This window comes from Mus musculus, chromosome 6 (assembly GCF_000001635.26).
Source record: "Mus musculus strain C57BL/6J chromosome 6, GRCm38.p6 C57BL/6J".
NCBI classification, from domain to species: Eukaryota; Metazoa; Chordata; class Mammalia; order Rodentia; family Muridae; genus Mus; species Mus musculus.
In genome coordinates this window covers 53,839,540-53,859,898 of record NC_000072.6, presented here as the reverse complement: position 1 = coordinate 53,859,898, position 20,359 = coordinate 53,839,540, and the positions used below count along the sequence as shown (strand labels likewise).

General features: G+C 42.5%; 1 long non-coding RNA gene across 4 annotated transcripts; it reads right to left on the bottom strand.

Moving 5' to 3' along the window:
• Positions 1-951: 951 nt before the first annotated feature.
• On the bottom strand, positions 952-15,000 carry Gm16499. Of its 4 annotated transcripts, none has more exons than XR_001785253.1 (6): positions 14,789-15,000; positions 8,766-8,801; positions 3,850-4,258; positions 2,526-2,703; positions 1,294-1,381; positions 952-1,060 (listed from the first exon to the last, which is right to left on the bottom strand). It is a non-coding gene; the product is annotated as a predicted gene 16499 (long non-coding RNA). The 4 variants fall into 4 exon arrangements; XR_001785255.1 differs by having other exon boundaries at positions 3,850-4,255; XR_001785254.1 differs by lacking the exon at positions 3,850-4,258.
• Positions 15,001-20,359: the final 5,359 nt, after the last annotated feature.

Genomic DNA, 20,359 nt, shown 5'->3' with positions numbered 1-20,359 from the left:
AAAATTCACCTATAAGCCCACAGCATAAATAGATCCACTTTTAAACATTCAATCTGCTTCTTCTTGTTTTAATTTGTAGAGTTTTCTTTTTCCATATTGAAGAGATTGTGCTCTATTTTTCTCACTTTAACATGTATAGTTTTTAAAATTATATTAAAAGTGTTTTTCATACATGTTTTGACCAAATTCTTGTGTCCCACCCAATTTCTGTCAGCTATTTTTTCACCTTCCTATCCATCCATCTTCATGTTGTCTCTCAAAAAGGAAAAGAAGGAAAAGAACAACAACAACAAAAAAAGAGCATCAGAATAGACACACACACACACACAAACACAAACACACATATACACAGAGAGACAGAGAGACAGAGAGAGTGCACATAGAGACAGTTGTTCATTTTAATTACATCCTCACACAAATCTTGGCTTCAGCAATTTGGGCCGAGTTCTTCTGAGGCCAACAGGATACTCAGCCACTGAATAGGAGGAGGAGCATGCCTGTGGCCACCAAACCATTACTGGAGGTTGAGTGACAGCACCAAAGACTGGCCACTACCTTAGGAAAATGCTTGCTTCAGAATGCACAGGGTTTGTCATCATTTGAGAGACCAAATCTGTGAAAATCCCCTTCTGGGTTTGGGTTGAACCTTGGACTCTGTCCTAGAGAGCCATTCTCTTCCTCAAGCCCTTGTATTTACAGCTAGTGTCTGTCCCCAGCTGTTCCTAATTCTGCCATGGAGTGACTCAGCTTGCTTCAATATCTGCAACTTGTGACTTCTTAAAGGAGCCAAGCAATATCATTTTTAACAAAAGAAAACAGATCACCCCCAACTTGTATCACCTACGGTTCCCTCTATAAAAACAAAACAAAACAGAACAAGACAAATCCATAAAATATACTTAATTTCAGTGTGTAGGTAATAACTCTCAAGTTTGGAAATAAAAACGTGCCTTTAACACAAATCAGGGTGCAGAGGAAGCCTCCTGTTCTTCTGTGTGCTTTGGAGACAGCCTTCCAGAAAACTGTGGGGTCTGTGCTGAGGGGAGTCAGGAGGCGTGTTCTAGGGGACAAAGGAGAGGCACTGTTAAATGAGAAAATGCAAATTCTACAGGTGAGCCAACATTTTAATGGTCTGAAGATGTATTTTGGCTCTGGTGCAACAGTTTTTGCCCATGAGCAACAAACAAATTTATTCAAGACTTGCATTATTTTAAGGAAAACAAACCAAAAACATGGCAAAATTAATGGGAGATTGAAAGAAAACCCCATCCCCTATGACTGACAAATAGTCACCTTGGCCAAGATGATTAGAGCCAGATGAAAGATGGACCCCAGGTGCCTAGGTGAGCAGGACGTCCAAGGAGAGAGCAGCTTCTCTTCCCTGGCAAAGCAGAGAGACTTTCTTATTCCCTCCCTCCCTCCCTTCCTCCCTCTCTCCCTTCTCCCCTTCCTCCCCCCTCCTCTCTCCCTCCCTCCCTCCCTCCCTCTCTCTCTCTCTCTCTCTCTCTTCCTCCTTCCACTCTCCATCCTTTCTTCCTTCCTTTTCTCCCTTTCCCCTCTTCTTCCTACCTCATCCCTTCCTTCCTCTTTCCCTAGAGCAATGAGGCTGTTCTAGGGACCTTTTTAAAAGTGAAGAAAGGTACTGTACAGAGGGACTGGAACAGGTGTGACAGCAGAGTTGCCATCGCTTAGAATCAAGAGCTAATCTGGTCAATCTCCCCAAACCATGGAATTCAAAATAACATTTCCATTCCCGAGATAATAAAGGGTGGCCATAGCTGTCTTGCAGCCGCCTCAGTGGGTTATTGGATGCTCTGAGCCTAAGCAGACCCGCAGAGAACCCCCAGTCTAATTCCATCATGTCGATTCTAATGTCATCACACAGAGCCTCTGGCAAGAACCCATTTTCCAATTGCTAATATCCTTTCCCTCCTGCGCTCATTCTGCCAGAATCACTCCCAGCTCTGTGTCTGAATCGCCCCAGAAAAGATCATTTCTTTTCTTTGGCAAAATGGTTTCCAGAGGACAACAACTTCCATGGGGAAAACATGAATTTAAAACTCATTCATTGCAGCCAGTACAACAGAATTAAAAAAACACTCGAGGCACTGGTGCTGAGGGAGAGTTGCAGGAATTCTTTGCATAAGATTTTTTTTTATTATTATTATTTCCCTTTCAACATATTGGCGACCACGCCCATTTAGGGAAGGACAATTTGGTAATGTTCTAATTCAATCCAGAAGCCATTCAGAAAAGCAACGTGAGGACTAGGAGGACCTAGCTTTGCTCCTGCTTAGTCCTGGATCCATAACTCCTAATAGAGGGCCTGGTTCTTGGCACTCATTTGTCCGTATTTGTTATTGAATGAACTGGGGTATTCTCTAATGGGAAACTGTGTTTAACCATCTTTTGGATTTTGTGGTATACCATGTGTTTATCCACCTTGAATTAAGGAAAATCTGGGCAAGTTCCACTCTTAGAAGACGGGGAGGTCCTTAAAATAGAATGTTTAAAATCCAGCTTACTTAGAATGCATAAACTTCCTCTCCACATTAGGAAGCCAGCCCCTTTTCCATGCCATGGAGCGTCAATGTAGCGTCAAAGCAGACGCGAGGAGCTCTCAGCACTTGTGGGTTCAGTCTCGCTGGAAATGTTGCATGATTTTGTCTCCTCTCATTCTCTCAGTGGCTGAAGGAGACAATTCTGGATTTGGGTAGAACATAATTCAAATTAGATATGCTAAGAAGGTATTTATTTCCTCAACCCCCCTCCTCTTTGGGTACATAGAAAACACCCGGTTTTAAAATCTATTCCTCTTTTCTTTATTCTTCTTCACCAGCTACCGGAGCCAGTGGTTAAAGAGCAGAGTGTACAGTTCCAGCCACTGAGTTCTCCTTGCAAGGACAGCTGATGCCAGCATCAGAACTCCAAGAATGACAGGCCCCATGCCAGATGAAGTGGGGCAGCCCTTCTTGAGCAACTTTTAAAAAGTCTGTCTCACTTATAATGAACTAAGTAAGTCCAGATTGCTGTATGAATTTCCCCCAGAGAGATGAGTCTGTCTCAAATGTACTCATAGATGAGTCCCTGGTACCCTAGCAGCCAAATGGGATAAGGATGTGAGAGATAGAATGGAGTCTTCTGAACAAAAACCGATGGAGACCCAGGATCTAGAACTTTCTTTGCCCTTGACCTAGTGGGCCTGTGTCATAAGGGCAAAGCTAATACAGTGATCATGTCAAACCTGGGACTCTGAGGGATGGTCTTGCATGTTACAACTTATGTGTGAAATCCTAGTGAGAAAAATGAAAGCACTAAGTGATCTCCAGTGTGCCACCACGGCTGGAGGATGAACTTTCATTCCTTCTGTTTTGACCATTTAAAACCTATTTCCAATTGGCTTGGTGATGTGGTCTAAGCCTATAATCCTTACCACCAGGTAGGTTGTGACAAGAACTTCACAAGTTCAAGACCAGCCTGGTTAATTTTGCATGATCCTGTCTCTAAATAAATAAATAAATAAAAACAGGCTTGGGATTAGATTGGCCTGGTCTATGTTCAGTCCTGAGTTTAACCCCCAGTCATGAAAAAGAGTGTTAAACATGCCGACGATCCAGTTCTAAGCTCATGTGTAGATGTAGCCACCTAGAAAATTAGCCAAGCAGGGTCATCTTATCTTAGATGATTGAGGCACGTATTCAATACTCTGCCTTCACTGTTCCTTACAGATTATTAGAAATGGATGCAAATGCTAGGTGTCTGTCACCAGGGATGAAATCCAAAAATGAAAGCAAATGATCCTCCCAAGCCTCCTGACGTTTTAGCTGAGTATTTAGAAATATAACTCACGCGAATCTTCTAGAATTCAGCTCCGCAAAGAAGAGATGCAACTCAGCCATGTTTAAACTTTTGGAATCAGCAGTGGTTTTGACTGTTGGTGTGTCTTACCAGGATTAGCTGATTAGTACTAGTAAGTCATTTTGTTATTGTGGCCGACAGTGAACTTGACCATAGAACAGCTTTCCTTTGCAAAGCAGCTTTGGCTTTAACCTTTAAGTAGAATTTCCCAATGGATTTGGCAAGCGTTTCTGCCTCATGGGGTCGTGTTCAGGATGATAGAACATATATGTCCTTGTTGAGTTTGGAGGAGACTGGAGGCTCATCTTAGGATTTGGTGCCGTAGGCCTATTGGGTGCAATGCTTGCGGATGTTTGAGGATTCCTGCCACATATCAGGTTGCTATGACATCGTGGACCTGCTGAAGAGAAATCCTGCTAGGAGAAGCCACTGAAAGTTGGCCTGGCAATTGGAAATGCCTTCCCCACTTTGGAACACTACAACAATTGGGGAAACAGGAAGTAGGGTGGGAGCAGCATCTGAATGCCTGAGAGTTGAGAAAGCCAGGTGGCGGAGACAAATAACCCAACAAGCAGAGCTTCGCGCACTGTCAGCACAGAGCTGACCTTCATAGCCGAGGCCTTCTGTCTCCAGCGAGTGGAGGCAGATTGCTGTTTATTGGAGAGGAGACTGGTGTGGCCTCAAAGGATGGAGAATAATGGGATGGTCTGGGCAGTCCTCCAATATGCATGTAACTGAATAGGCAGCACTGCCTACAAATCATTTAAAAGATTGTAGCCATTCCAGCCATGAAAGGGATGCTGAGCAAGCTCAATAATAAAACCAGCTGAACTGACATGAACTGACTGCTAGCTCTGTGAATAACTCCTTCGCAAGCTGTAGTCACGTGAAGGCATGGCAGAGGTGGGGCCCTTTATACACCACCAGGTGAATAACCTATTCATTTGCTGGTACCCACTGAGGGGAAAGCAGTGTTTACATTATTTCATAGAATGGAGGAGAAGCAAGCCTTGAGGTGCTTAATCCATTGAAAATATAAAGCCAGGGCATACATAAACAATACTTTCAAATAAATAATGAGCTACAGATGGACACACTCTGGATTCCAGTGGAGTTTAACTCTGTTTCCTAACTCAGCCATTCAGTTTCCGGCATAAAAGTGTTAGCATGTGTGATTCCAATCGGGAAGACACAACAAATATTGCCTAGTAAACTGGACCACTCTTTCCGAAAAAGGGAATGTCCTTATTGCTCCTACTGATTGAAAGATAGATACCAACTAACTACTCACTTGGGGGAGGGGGAGTCTCATGAAAATGAAATTTATTCTTTAAAACAAAAACAAAAGCAGAACCCTAGAATGAGGAAGCTTGTACTGTGACATGGAGAGATCTCTATCCAAATGTCATTCAGTGTCCAAACAGGAAAGCAGAAACTACTTTATAGATTCTAAGCAGCAGAGAATATAATATAAAGCATTGGTGTGAAAACTGCTGCAAGAGCTGAGAAGCAAATAAAACAGGGACCTCTTACTGAAGTCTGGGAAGCTACCTCCGTCCCTTGGCAGACATGAGCAGACTCTCAATGCTGTCTTGCTAAAACTATGCCTAGGCTGTCACAGCTTGGAGCACACACAATCCAGCCCTGTTACATGTCTTCTGCTCCCATTGTCAAGGGAAGAAAGCAGCCAGCCTCTTCTCTGACACTGGAGTCTGCCTCATTGCTTCCACTTGTGGTCATCTAACATGAACTTGGCTAGATGGAAAGGGAACAGAGGAGGTCTGGAAGCCACGATGTGGAGTTAAGAAACAACACAGCACCTCTATCTTAGGCTATTTAGCTACATATATTCCATTGTGTCCACACATCATATTTCAAACTTAACATTATCTGAACCTTTCACATAGATGGAACGAGGTTCACTCTCTATCCAAAAGAGGAAATCATAAATCATACCTCTGGAGGAGGTAGCACCAGCCACTCTATGCCCCTAAGAGCTATGTCCATTCTTCTCTTCTAGATATCATGGCAGCTTGGACATTCTCCTAGCTAAAGGTTGAGTAGAACCATTAACCACATATGTATTCTGGGCAGGCAGAGGCTGCCCTGTTGGGTTGTTTGTGTTGTTGTACTTATTTTGTTTTGCTTTGTTTTGTTTTTTGTCAATTTGACACAAGTTAGAGTAGAATTATCTGGAAAAAGAAACTTCCCAGATGGGAAACGCCTCCGTCAGTCAGACTGGCCTGTTGGCAAGTCTGTGGAACACTTTCTTTGATTAATGATTAATGTGAGAGGGCCCAGCACACTGTGGAAGGTGACACCCCTGTGCAAATGGTCCTAGGTTGAATAAGAAAGCAGACTGAGCAAGCCACAAGGAGCAAGCCGGTAAGCAGTACTCTTTTACAATCACTTGCTTCATCAGTTTCCTGCCTTGATTTTCTGCCCTGGCTTCCCTGTGTGATGGACCACAACTGTAAGCTATAAAGCCCTTTCCTCCCTGGTTCTTTTGCGTGGTTTTTATCAGAGCAATAGAAGGTAAATGGAACATAGGCAAAGGAGAAAGAAAGCACGTGAGCTGCTCCAGTTCTTGTTCTGATAACTGGCAAGAACTCAGCAGACAGATGATGCTCATCTGTGAATAGCACTTGGTAATGAGCTCTCCTTGCTTCATGACCTCTTCGCTTCAGCCTGAACCTTAGTTGCTTGTGTCTCCTTTCTTTATTAGGGTGATTTTAGCCTATGTCTCTGAGATGGCTGAGTTTAAAGGTCTTCCATCTTGGTCTCCTATTCTTGTGACTTCTACTGGACACACAAATTTCAGAAGTACCTAGGAGATAATATATCCCAGATTGTGTTTGAATGGGTCCCTAAGGCCTAAGTAAGTGAAGTGGAAACTTAAGGGTTCTTTGGAGAATCAGTTGTGTTGGATGGTGCTTTGCTGGGGCAAACACATAAAGGAGTGTTTTCCTGAAAAGGACACAGATGAAAGACTAAGGCAGACTTGTGAGGGAACACTCCACTGAAGCAAACACAGGAGGATGTTCTGCTGAAGCAAAAATGTAAAAGGCCATGGGATAGAGGAGTCTTTGCTAACAACACGCATGTATTGGTCTGCCTTACATTGTGTAGTTGAGCTGCATTTGTCAGGACTCCAAGGACTGGGGCTGACTGGCATGTGCTGAGGCAAGACCTGTGCTGTAGCAAGGCACGTGGAGGACACGTAGATGTTTGGAGGATCTAAATAGGACTCCACAGAGTAACAGAGACAGAGCTTGGCTTGCTGCCATAGCTAGCTGTGTAACACTTGTAGGTCTTGAGTCTCTGATTCTCTGAGAGTAGCACAGCTGAGAACTTCTCTGTGTCCCTCCAGGTTCCTCCTGCTAACTTGAGTGGGGCTGAAGCCTGGCTGTCTCTGCTAGGTCATGTCACTGCTGTTGCTAGCCTGACTCTACTGAACTGGACTGCTGGTGTATCCGTGAAGTGTTTGCAAGTGGATTGAGCTGCTGCCTGCTAAACTGTGAACTGAACACAGCCAGGAGCTGCTTCAAAGAACCTTCCTAAACAGCCCGGCTTCCCTCGTATCCTTTCTTTTCCACTACCTCTGGTGGGTAGGATGCTGCAAGGGAGGTTAAAGGTTTTTTAGAACCATCATTAAAAATAAGGTTTGGAAAAAAATTAAGTTACAAGTAAGTGTCAAGTTTGACTCACCGAGCACCTTGTTTTGTTGTCATTTTTCTCTGTCAGTTCACATCTAAAGCCTCTTGGGATAAGCAAAGGAAGAAGAGATTTGGACCTGGTTTACAATTAATCCTTATAATTTGGAAGCATCTACTATATGTGGGCTGCTTATACACTACACCTCAAATTATGAATGAGGCACAGAAGTCCTCCCAGGGACACACATTGAGTGTGTGGTGTAGCTGGAGATGTCTGGATATTTACTGGTCATTGTTTACTGGGCTGCAAATGCAGGCCTCTAGGCCACAACGTACAACCTACCTAGTTACTTCTCAGAGATTCTGTTCAGACACCCCAGCCAAAACAGTAAATCTCTCCTTGAGTGTTGACTCAGTGCAGGGAAGGCAAATAACCGAGCCACCCCTGTACTCATTCCTTTGCCCTACGTCTGAGTATCCTCACTTGGAATGACTTGTTTGTTGATGAGTAAAAGCAACCCCACTTTCTAAAAGAAATCCATGAGACTTCTGGTGCTGTTTTTGAAACTTCAATGATCTAGTCTAATATTCTGTAACAACTGCTTGGGTCAATGGGATTCATAGCAGGTAGTCATTCTCAGAGCATGGGACCAGGCTTTACTCCTGCACAGGACCTCATGTCAGAAAATGCGCGCTGTTAAGTTCACAGATGGTGTGACTGTTGGAAACAATGTGGCCAATGAATGTCTAACATATTTAGGAACTATATACATTGCAGAATGGAAAAAAATCATATATTCCATAGCGTAATGAGTTCCATGAAATGATTTTGTTACCTGTTAGTCAACTGTTCTGTCCAGGGTTGGTAGATACCTGTCAGCAGGTTTGTTAGCCGCACCAGCCATGGTGAACATTCATATGGATACAGCCTGTGCCACATGGAGAAGTCTTATCTGCAAATCTCCCATAGGACATCCTTGCCATCACCAAGTTATGCAAACCAACTAACGGTTCATGTACTATGTGTGTTGCTCTCTCTGGTCACAGCTCCAGCCACACCACATGCTCAGGGTGCATCCCTGAAAGAACTTCTGCACCTCATTCATTCCTGATTTGAGGTATATTGCCAAGTGCATCCAAATTATGAGGATCAGTTTGTGTACCAGGTCAAGAAAGAAAGAAAGAAAGAAAGAAAGAAAGAAAGAACAAAATAAAGGGGTTGGGGATTTAGCTCAGTGGTAGAGTGCTTACCTATCAAGCGCAAGGCGCTGGGTTTGCTCCTCAACTCTGAAAAAAAAAAAAAAAAAGACAAATGTCTTCTTCTTTGTTAATCTTTAGATATGAACAGAAGAAGAAAACAATATCGACCGGGCATGGTGGCACACTCCTTTAATCCCAGCACTTGGGAAGTAGAGGTAGGTGGATTTCTGAGTTCAAGGCCAGCCTGGTCTACAGAGTGAGTTCTAGGACAGCCAGGGCTATACAGAGAAACCCTGTCTCAAAAAACAAAACAAACAAAACAAAAAACCCACCCCATCCCCCAATAAAAAGAAAGAAAAAGAAAACAATATCAACAAATCAGGTGTTAGGTGAGTCTAACTCATCTGGTCATACACTTTCTTGTGTCTAAGGACTCACTCAAACTCAATCTGGTATATATTATTCCTACTAGGTGATGGATTTTTGCTATCTATGTCAAACGTGTGGCAAGGTGGGCACTGCTTATGTGAGAATGCTGGGTAAAGTGGCTGTATTTGTTGCTTATTTTGTTGTGTGGCCAGATAACCAATAAGAGCAACTTAAGGACTGAAAGGTTTGTACTGACTAGCTACCATGACAGCATGAAGTAGCTGGTCGCACTGCTACTCAAGAAGCAGGAAGAGATGGATATATATGTATGCATGTGTGTATGCACACCCACATATGTATATATGTAAAGATCATGAAAGAAAAACTCGCTCTCCCTCACTTTGGCTGCTTGTCCTCCCTCTCAATAGTACATCCATTGCTTCACTGGTATTTGAGCCTTCTTCCTCAGGATTCTGAGTATACTGAAGACCAGCTGAGAAATATATATATATATATATATGCATATATATATATGTGTGTGTATATATATATACACCATATATATCATATATGTGTGATATATATGATATGTATGTATCTATATATTATTCTTGTGTGTATATATATATACACACAAACATATAACATGTAGCATATAATGTGTAACATGTAACATCATATAACATATAACAGCATTTAACATATAGTTATATAATATTTAATAACATTTATTTTTAATATATTATATTATTATATTAAAGACAAATTCCTAGTAGACTCCTGTCTGTATTATAATATATAAATATAAATGTATATTATATAAATAAAAATTATATAGAACAATATATTTCTATATTATATAAATATTATATTGTATATATTGCTCAGTCAAAAAACAATCTTATTTGTATTTCCCAGTGTGTTCTCAAATCTATTCCAAGAGAGATTTCCATTTCATTGTGTGGGTGGAGCTGAGGGACTCTACAGTTTCTGATCCCTCCAGGATGTAGGAAGAACAGAATTAGTTGTTGGGATCAGGTTTCTACATGCTTCCTAGATGTCTCAAACCAGTTGTCTGGTTTGGGAATTCTTATGAGAACCCCATCAAGAGAAGACACCTGCATTACATAGGCCTCTTTATATGGTCGATTCTGTGCTTTTAGAAGACAGAGCCAAGTGGCAAACTTAACTTCTGAAAGCACAGTGGGCACAGTTATTTTCCTGGGCAGAGAAGTTGGAAGAACAAGCAAATTATCATAGTACAAAGCCATCTTTATTACAGGTAATTTGTTTGTGACTCTAGAGGCAATATAGACAGGCAGTATACTAGCAATTTGTCTTAAAGTTCTGTTTTTGTGAAGAGACACCATGACCCAGGTGTCTCTCATAAAAGAAAGCATTTAGTTGGAGGCTTGCTACTAGTTTCAGAGGATTAGTCTATTATCATCTTGGCAGGGAGCATGGTGGTGTGCAGGCAGGCATGGCACTGGAGAGACAGCTAAGAGCTATGTCCTGATCCACTGGGAGCAGGCAAAGAAGGAGACACTGGGCCTGGCTTGGATTTCTGAAACTTCAAAGCCTGCTCCCTGTGACACTCCTCCTCCAACAAGGCCACACCTCCTAATCCGTTCAAACAGTTCAACTAGGGACTAAGCACGCAAATACATGAACGTATGGGGCCATTCACATTCAAACAATCACAAAACTATTAATTTATGGAATTGGAGAAATCTCCAGGTCTAGGTAACACATACCTGAGTTGTTCAGTACAGAGTAGTAGATTCTGATCCAAGTCCCAGATCAGAGTCAGTTCCTAGACAGAAATTCTAAAGCCATTGACTCTCAAACTGTGACCCAAAGTATTAGCAAAAGAGGCACCTGGGAATTTGTTTAAAAGGTGACTTTCCCAGCCCTTCTGAAACTCACAGAGTTAGCAGCCAGTCAGGTCATGGGCATGTATGTGCAGCAGCCCTCACTGAGTGACATCAAGGCACTCTTGGCACTTTGGGCAGAGCTGTTGGTCTTCTGGGTTCCTCTTCCCCTTAGTACTCTATTGGAAAAGGCCACCTTACTAGGAAGTTTGCTTTTAATCAGCAGGAGGGTTGACAATACAGGCTGCGTTGCTTCTGCTCTGTGGGACTTTACAAGGCACCATGCTGACACGTGTCTTAGGGACATACTAAGCAGTAAGAATAAATGCCTTAGATCCCTAGTGGGACACACTCACACCGGGGGGGGGGGGGGCAGGAGATAACGATGAAGAAAAATCAAAGGCTTTGGTTGGTGACATTAAAAAGGTCTAGTGGCCTGGGAATATAACATTTCCTTCAAAAGCCAAGAAGTTACTGTGCTTTGTACTGTCCCTCAATAACACAGAGCTTTGTATCTCTTTTGATGTTGAAGATAACATATTCTCCTTTAGAGTATACTGCTCAGAGAAGTCTGACTGACAGGCAACAGAGAAGAAACTCAGTGACAGTACTGGAGCTGTTGGCCTTTGTAGGATAGTGTGATAGCTATTCTCAGTTGTTAACTCGGCTACATCTGGAATTAACTAAAATCTGAACAGTTGGGCACATCTGGGAAGGATTTTTTTTTTCTTCTTAATTAAATCATTTGAAGTGGGAAGACCCACTTCTAATCTGTGTCTTTGAGGTGGGAAGATCCACCTTTAATTAGAACCACACCTTCCGCTGGCAGCTTATGTAAAGGACGTGGAAGAAGAAAGCTTGCTCTCTCTCCCTTTGCCTGCTTGCTCTCCCTCTCAATAGCAAGTCCATTTCTTCACCGATGTTCAAGCCTACTTCTTCAGGATTCTGGGTATACCGAAGACCAGCTCAGATATGCTGCCTCATGGACTGAACAGCTATTGGATTCTTAGACATTCATTGGTAGATGGCCACTGTTGAACTAACTAGACCACAGCCTGTAAGCCATTGAAATAAGTGAAGAAAAAAAAAAATCAAAGGCTTTGGTTGGTGACATTAAAAAGGTCTAGTGGCCTGGGGAATATGACATTTCCTTCAAAAGCTAAGGAATTATTGTGCTTTGTACTGTCCCTCAATAACACAGAACTGTAAGTTTCTCTCTCTCTCTTTATATATTTATATCCATATCTATATCTAGCTCTATCTTTACCTATATGATCTACATCATGTATATCCATATATTTATCTATATGTATATCAGCGTGAAAGTTCTGTAAAGAACCTGGAAGTTCAGACTTCATAAATCATTTTTTGAAAAATATTTATATAATTTCTTCTCTTTTAGTAAATAATAGCTATGTAGACACAGTATACACGTAAGTCTGTGGGTTCTGCTCTGTTCTGAAGAACTATCTGCCTATGGGGCACAGAAATGCAGCAGAAGGCCACAAGGATGTGTGTGTGTGTGGTTGTGTGTGGTATGAGCATTGTACATGCATCTGGCTGGGGGTTTGCATGTGGCTTATAAAGCAGGGTTTGATCAGAGGCCTGGTGCAATTTGGTAAGTGCAGGCCCTGTAGTTCTCTGGACATCTAAGTGGAGATATAGGTTATTAAAACAATACATGTGAGATAATGGCATACAGCATGGCTGTTAGAGGTCCAGGTGGTCAGGTTCTGGATATATTCTAATGGGAGATCACACAATATTCCTAATGGTGGGACATACAGTGGGAACAGAAGAATGCAGCTAAGAATGACTACAGTGTTTGGTAGAGTTGGGGCATAGAGACTGTTACCTGAACTCAGGAGAATGCAGGAATAGAAGGTGTAAGGAGAAGACCAAATCGGAAATGATTTACTCAACTCTCCATGGTCTTTGAGCCGAGATGTCAAGCAAATTTGACACACAAGACTGTTTTAAAAGCAATGAAGGCCGGGACTACTTAGGAATCATAGGGTGGAGAGAGCGCTTAAAGCCATGGAATAAGATTTGTCAGGGCACCGGCAGGATTCTGGCTTGAATACTGAGTTCTGGGAACTTCAAGGCGTTATAGAGGTGAAAGGCAATGTGAAGATGTGTTGTCTTCCACTGTAGAGATGGAAGTCAACAAGAAAGTCAGGTGACACAGGGAAGCTGTAAGGCCAGAATAGGGCATGATATCATCTAGACCAAGTGAAGGCAGGGATTCCAGAAGAATGGACAGAGCTGCTGGCAAGCAGGATACAATGAAGGCTAAATTCTCATCACAGTATAGAGCAAGGGTCATTGTAAACTGCTAAGAGCAGCTCTGGGGATGTGTAGGGCTAATGACCACAGCAAGAGCAGACAGTAAACAGTAGAGAAAGAAAGACAGAAGAGAGCAAGTTAGACATTGCGGTTTTCTAGAAACTTTACGGTAAACAGTAAACAAATATGGCAATAGTCAAGACAGCAATTGTTCGTAAGGGATTATTTTGTTTGTTTGTTTGTTTGTTTCAAGATATGCAAAGGATTGTTTTTTTGTTTTTGTTTTTTACTGATAAAAAAGACAGTATGCTTGTGTGTTAATAGGAATTATCCAGAGGAGCAATCAACTGCTTGGGAGAGAAAGGAGTTACTTCTGTTAGACAGACACCAGTGGGTAACACCCACTCTGAAATGTAACTTGTACATTGCTTAAGATTAAAAAAAAAACATCAAATTATACATCCAAATTATAGATGTACCTATTCTTTGACCTATCAGTTTTACTTCTAATATTCTATTTTAAAGAGACACAATTATTTATATCCTATTTATTATAACATAACTAATGACAAAAAAATCTAGAATAAACTTAAATTCAGATGTATCATTATGATGAAATCCACGATTGGAATACTGTGTAGCACTGAAAAGATGCTGAAGATGATAATCTGGGATAATCTTTAAGAAATAAGATTATATTAAATAATTAAAGAGTTCAGACTATATTTTCTTGTGAGAATAAAGCAGGGACCAAGATGTAGAATTATACGTGAAATATACTTTTATACATGCATAAACATTCCTTCCAGATCTTCTGGAGATTCACCTTGCACCCACTCTCCTTTTCTCAAGTCTTGATTGTTTTTTAAGGAGTGTCTTTATGAACAAAAACAAAGATGAGAGACCCTGGAGGGCTCCATGGCTGACTGGTGGTGGGAAAGTGGTAGCTCCAGAACAAACAAAAACAGGCCAGCCTTAGTGGGAAGATGCTTTTTAAAAGTGGACGTATGAAAATGGAAAAAAAAAGAGATAGATTGCAGAATGGCCTGTGCTGCTTGTCCTGCTGGGAGTCAGAGAGCTCGCAGGGCAGTGGTGCCGCTTGCAACCTACATGCTCATGTTTCTGCCTGTTGGAGCCAAGAGGAGGCTGGCCTGGAGCTCCCCTGGAAACTTCAGTGATGAACCAGGGCAGGCTAGCCCCCAATATGCAGCTGCTGATGCAAATGCTGCTTGCCCGGCTCAGAGGCAGATAGTCAGGGGTGGGGGTGGGGGGTGAAGGGTAGCAACAGTACTGCCCTATGGCAGCCGGGAAGTTCATATATGGATGCCTGTGGTCCTAGAGCAGCCAGGGACTTTGTTGATGTCTGTGACCCATGTTACCGCCATGTTAATGTCCATGGGCCAGGCTGCCACCAGGACCATGTCTGGGTCCACGGTCCTGCTGGGGGCATGGCATGTTGATGTCCACAGCTCTTGTAACCACTGGAGCCCATGCAGATGTTCCTGGTCTATGCTGTCCCCCTGGAGCCATGTTGATGCCATGTGATACCTTTGAAGGCCACGCTGGTGTCCATGGTCCATGTTGCCCCGGAGACCATGTTGATGTTCTTGGCATGCGCCCACCTCGTCTGGCAAGGAAAAACGCAACACGGTCGGATTCTTCTCAACAGCTTTATTCCTGGACCGGCTTGATGCTACGGTCCAGGGAGGACTGCTTATATACACCCCAGCACTGGTGAGAGCTATGTGTCCTCCTGGGATTGGTCAGTCTGTCGGCACTTTGATTTGTATGCACCCGCTTGGGAGGGGTTGGCGCCAGATTTGGCTAGCGCCTGCGCAGTGGCGTTGTTTACAGCGGTGTACTGGAGGCCGGCGCCATCTTTTAGGTGCCCGGCTGCCTACACTGAGGGTTATGTTGGTGTCTGTGGCCAGCACTACAGCAAACAGCCATGTTGATACTTGTGGTCTGTACTGCCACTGGAGATCATGCTGAGGTCCGTGGCTTATGATGATGTCAGAGACCCGTGTAGGAGTCCGTGATCCATGCTCCTGCTGACTGTGAAAGGCAAGGAAGCTACTTTTGCAGTTATGACTGCAAAAACTCAATGACTGCAAACTCACAGTTGAGACAAAGGGACAAAGAACTGTTCTGTGGCACCCCCACCCTCAAAAGTAGCATTTTTATACAGGAAGCCATAGAAGAGAACTCCTAAAAATTGTGGTAAGGTCGCTTGGTGTAGCTCTCCACAATGAAGCAGGGCTGTGAGTGGGGTAGGACTCAGCTTTCTTTAGGGGGCTGGCCACTGGGAGTTTGACCATGCTCCAGTGAGTGTATGGGCAACACAAATTAGACTTGCTTTGGTTAGTTTCTTCTTTTGGAGGGAGTGATGGTCACAGGGTGGAGGGGATGGACCTGGGAGGAGTGGATAGTGAGTGTGATGGGGGAACATGATACAAAATTCCCAAATAATCAATAAAAGTATCATGCTGGAAACAAGAATCATATTTATTACTTTTATTATGAATAGAAACCGTTTTGATTTCAAAAAAGAGTTAACAATTCTGTGTCAGCTATTTTGCTAATGTAAAATATATTTTCCTATATACAATGTCTAAGGGGAAATTTCACTGTCTTCTAAGGCTGTTTTAGAAGATAAATGGGAAAGATACACAATAAATCACTCTAATTTTTTTTTAAACTGAGCCAGTAAGTAGCAAGGTCTTTATTCTATAACTGGAAATTTGGGACTACAAATTTTCATTACATATACCCAATGCAAAAATTTTTAGTTTCAAATATGTCTCTCTCAGGCATGCTACAGAGAGGCAATGAGAACTTGTTGTTTTGAATCTGATAACTAATTGCATGGATGCCAGCCCTCAGCATTTGGTAAATGAAATGTAAATCCAAATCCTTAATGAGGCTCCCCTGTTGGGAAGATGGCTTTATATCCTTCTGTAGACACACATAGGTGTTTAACACAGCTGGACACCTTCCTGCTTTACTTTTAGCTTATTGAACAGAATACAATGTTGCTATGCACTAAACCAGAAAGTCCCCTTCATACATCTTAGCATACAGTTTAGTCATGTTATACTAGCAGAAGAGATGGTACCAGCTGGAGACTAGAGGAAAAATGAGAAGAGTAATTCCCAGAAGCAGAAATAGTCCCTGAATCTAGAATTTAAATATATGGCTATATTGTACATATATATATATATATATATATATATATATATATATATATATATATAGAGAGAGAGAGAGAGAGAGAGGCATCAAGGTTTGGGAAGTTAGCTGTTCCTAAAAATTTAGCACGTGTCTGTCCTGGGCTTCTGTGATGGAACAGTAGAACCCTACTCACTTGTGTGTCTGCTGGGCAGAAAACACAGTTCAATGCCACAGCACATTCACGTGCTAATCTTGATGGGTGGCAATGCCTTGGATTTACTTCTAGAACACCAGGTAAGGCTATATATCTAGCAACATTCCTACTACAGTAATCAGCTTTGCAGTTCTAGTCCCGTATGCAACACAAACTCAATGTAACACTAAATGTTTCAGACTGTTATCTATTTAAGCACTGCTGATTCTTATTTCCCTACTTTACTGAGTTATTCATCAGCTTCACCAGATTCATGCTCTGAGCTAGGTGCTGTTTGTCTCTTGTTTTGCAGCTAGAATGCAAGTGCATCATGGACTTAAGAGTCTCCCCAGGAAGTGATCAATCACCACTGGAGTGGGAGTAATATATTTTCAAAATCCATCCTGACTTTTTCATTAATATTGGCTAACTTGTTGATTTCTCTGGTTTACTAAAAGGCAATGATATGTAGAGAATGTATATGTTTTTACACTGAAGTACTGTGACTTGAAGGCAAGATCCACCCACCTTGACAGGCTTCTCAGATGAAAAAGACAGAAACTTGGTTTGATGACAAAATGCCCATCCATTTAGATTCAACCTAAAATGAATTAGAGGAATATTCCCACATCTGTGCAAGACACTGCAGACCACAAATTAAAAATAGTAGCGCAGGCATATGGTCCTGGGGTCTCCTTATTAAGACACAGGGTTGAATAGATAGGTCTGGAATGTGGTCAGAGTCTGCATTTTGATATAATCCTGATATATGTCGGTGCTATGGCCAACAGTCTTCAACCTGAACACTAGGTATACAGCAGAGGTCTGCATTCCTGGCTACATGTGACAACCAAGTGTAAAATCGTACAGATGCCAGTTCCGATCCTAACCAGCAGAATCAGCAACCCTAGAGATGAGATTTGGCCAGTGCCCATTGATGTTTCTAGGCTCTTCAGGCTAAGTGTGATACCACCCCCACATACACACATACAAATCTATATGTTGAATCTGTGGTGTGATATTTGGAGATTTGGCTTTGGGGAAGTAATTAGCTTTGATGAAGTCAATAAGGTAGACAATCCCATGTTATGCTTAGTACTCTTGTAAAAAAGAAACATCAGATCTCTCTGTCTCTGGGTCTCTGGGTCTGTCTCCCCACAATGCACCTTGTGAGGACACAGTAAGAATACAATACCTGCCATCAAGAAAAAGTCTTACCAGAACCGACCATACTAAATAGCCTGGTGGCCATAGACCTTCCTGCCTCTAGGACTATGAAAACACATCTTTTTTCTTTAAGCCACTCAGTCTACTCCAAGGATTTCGTTCCATTTTGTCAGCCTGGCCAGACCAATTATTATTAGGTGAGTCTAAGAAATATGCAACAGATTGACAATCGCTGTTATAAAGGGTTCTGAGGGAGGCATGATTATATCTCTGCTTCAGACATGTGTGTTTGTGATCAGCTCTGTTGCTCAGCAGTTTGGGATCATCCACAAGCTGGTGCGTGCCACTATGTGTGACCCCTGTTTCTTTCAGAGTAGCATTCCAACACATGCCAGTTTGCTCATGGTTTTAACTGACAGTGGTTACATAAGTTGCTTTCAGTTGGAGGCTATTAACATGAGGCTACTGTGACTATTTTCTTATAATTAAAAACAACAACAACACGTCTTTGCTTCTCTTGGGCAAATATGTAGTGTAGGGTATTTCTAGATGAGGGACATACACAGGTTTAGCTGTACAAAGAAACTGAAGAACGATTCCCTGAAACATCAGTACCTTTATTTTCCTATCAGAAATGTGTGAGCATTTAGGAAGAAGCAATTGCAGATTAGGGAGAGGTGTCAAAAGTCAGGTTCTCTGTGAATATTTTTTCACTTAGTTTTGATATTGAACTGATACAATTTAATTAAAAATTACAACTAAAAATATCCTAGAACTGAAAAAAACAAATTCAACATGCATCTAGCAGAGTGATACTACATTCACATGGAAGCATTCTGGATTTGTGTAAATCTGTGCGCTCGTGATTCTCAGAAAGAGAGAGGCAGAGGGCTGCTGAGTTGGCTCATTGTCACCGTCATCTTCCATCAACCTGATTGGAACAAATTTGATTTCTGGGACCCACATGGTGGAAGAAGAGAATCATCTCCCACAGGTTGTCTTCCCACCTCCATCCTGACGCTACTACATGTGCACGTGCGCCTCCCATAAATAAATGAATAAAGAGATCAAGTGAGGACATGGCAGTTGTCATCAACTGAAATTATGACCAAATTTCCATCTTTGAAAATTGATGATTAAAGGGTCGATGTTTCCTGTTCCCTCAGGACAAACTGTTTCTCAGGGCAGCAAATGCCCCAGCTAATTGGGAAAGCTCCCCCCATCCCCCGCGCCCACCTCCTCCAGGAACAGCACCTAATGAGTCTGAAGAAAAAAGGGAACATTGAGTGAATCGTACTTAGCGTTTGCAATCAGTATCAATCAAGACAAGATGGTGAGGTTGGATTGGCCCTGAGATGAATGAATGAAGAGAAATATGGTGTCTGGATCACATTAAAGTTGGGTCCCACAGAGCACTTTCTGTTTACTCAGAGGATAACCTCACTAAGCTGAACCCTTGGAGGGCATTCTATAACCCAGACAGAAAGATCCAGAAGACAGACACCATCCGGCAAATCTTGCAGAGTCCAGTCCTGCCAAGTCCCATTGTTCCCAATGACTAATTACTTCTGGTCTCTGTAACCTGGTAGGAGTTTCTAGGACTGGTATCAGTGGGGCCATACAGAGTGGTCTTCAGTCTTGGTGGCACCATATGGCTTGCGCTTTCGTTCATAATGCTAAATGAAACATACCATCGCACCCAAGATGTATTCTGGAATATACATGATTTGTGATTATCCCTGCTTTAAGTCCTAACTTCCAATTTACAGAAAATACAGAGGATGAGAACAAGCAGGGGTGGAAAATATGGAGAAGCAATCAGACAGATACTGAGCCGGAAAATAAGTGCACTGTTTTAGATATTAAAATACCTAAGCAGCATATAATACTTAATGCACATTCCTGACCTGGCTCTGGGTATCCAGGGAAATCTGAGTATGGTCTGAGTATTACATACGGTGAAAATTTATCACCAGAGAATACAACTACTGAAAAGAAATCAGGCAGGGCTGGGATCTGGATGTGGTTTGTTCCACCAAGTCATTACCAATAGAGCAGTGTGGGGGCTTGGTGGGATCTTATGAGTCACTTAGATCCCAAGAGCTCTGTCCTCACAGGGGGATCTGTGACTTTCAGGGGATCATGGGTTAATTATCGTGGGGATGGATTCTTCTGCTTTATCTCTCACTCAGAATCTCTTCCACACAGGCTCACATCCCTCTTGCTCCCCCGGCCCCACATGCACAGCACAGCACAGCACAGCACAGCACAGCACAGCACAGCACAGCACAGCACAGCACATGCTCTTTATTGGAAGCTGAAAAGATGTTGGCACAGTGAGCTGGTACCTCCCGAGCTGTAGGCCAGAATTAGTTCCTTTCAGATTACACAGCCTTAGTTATTATCTCACAGCAATGGCAAACAGACATTGGCAGGAAGGTTACAGCTTTATGGTCTCTCATTATTTCTAAAAAAGAAAGATCACCGCCAGGCTAGAGAGAAAGCTCAGCAGCTGTTTAGCATTCTTGCTGTTCCCCCAGGGATCTGAGTTCAGTTCCTGGCACCCACGTTGGAAGAGCCACAACTCC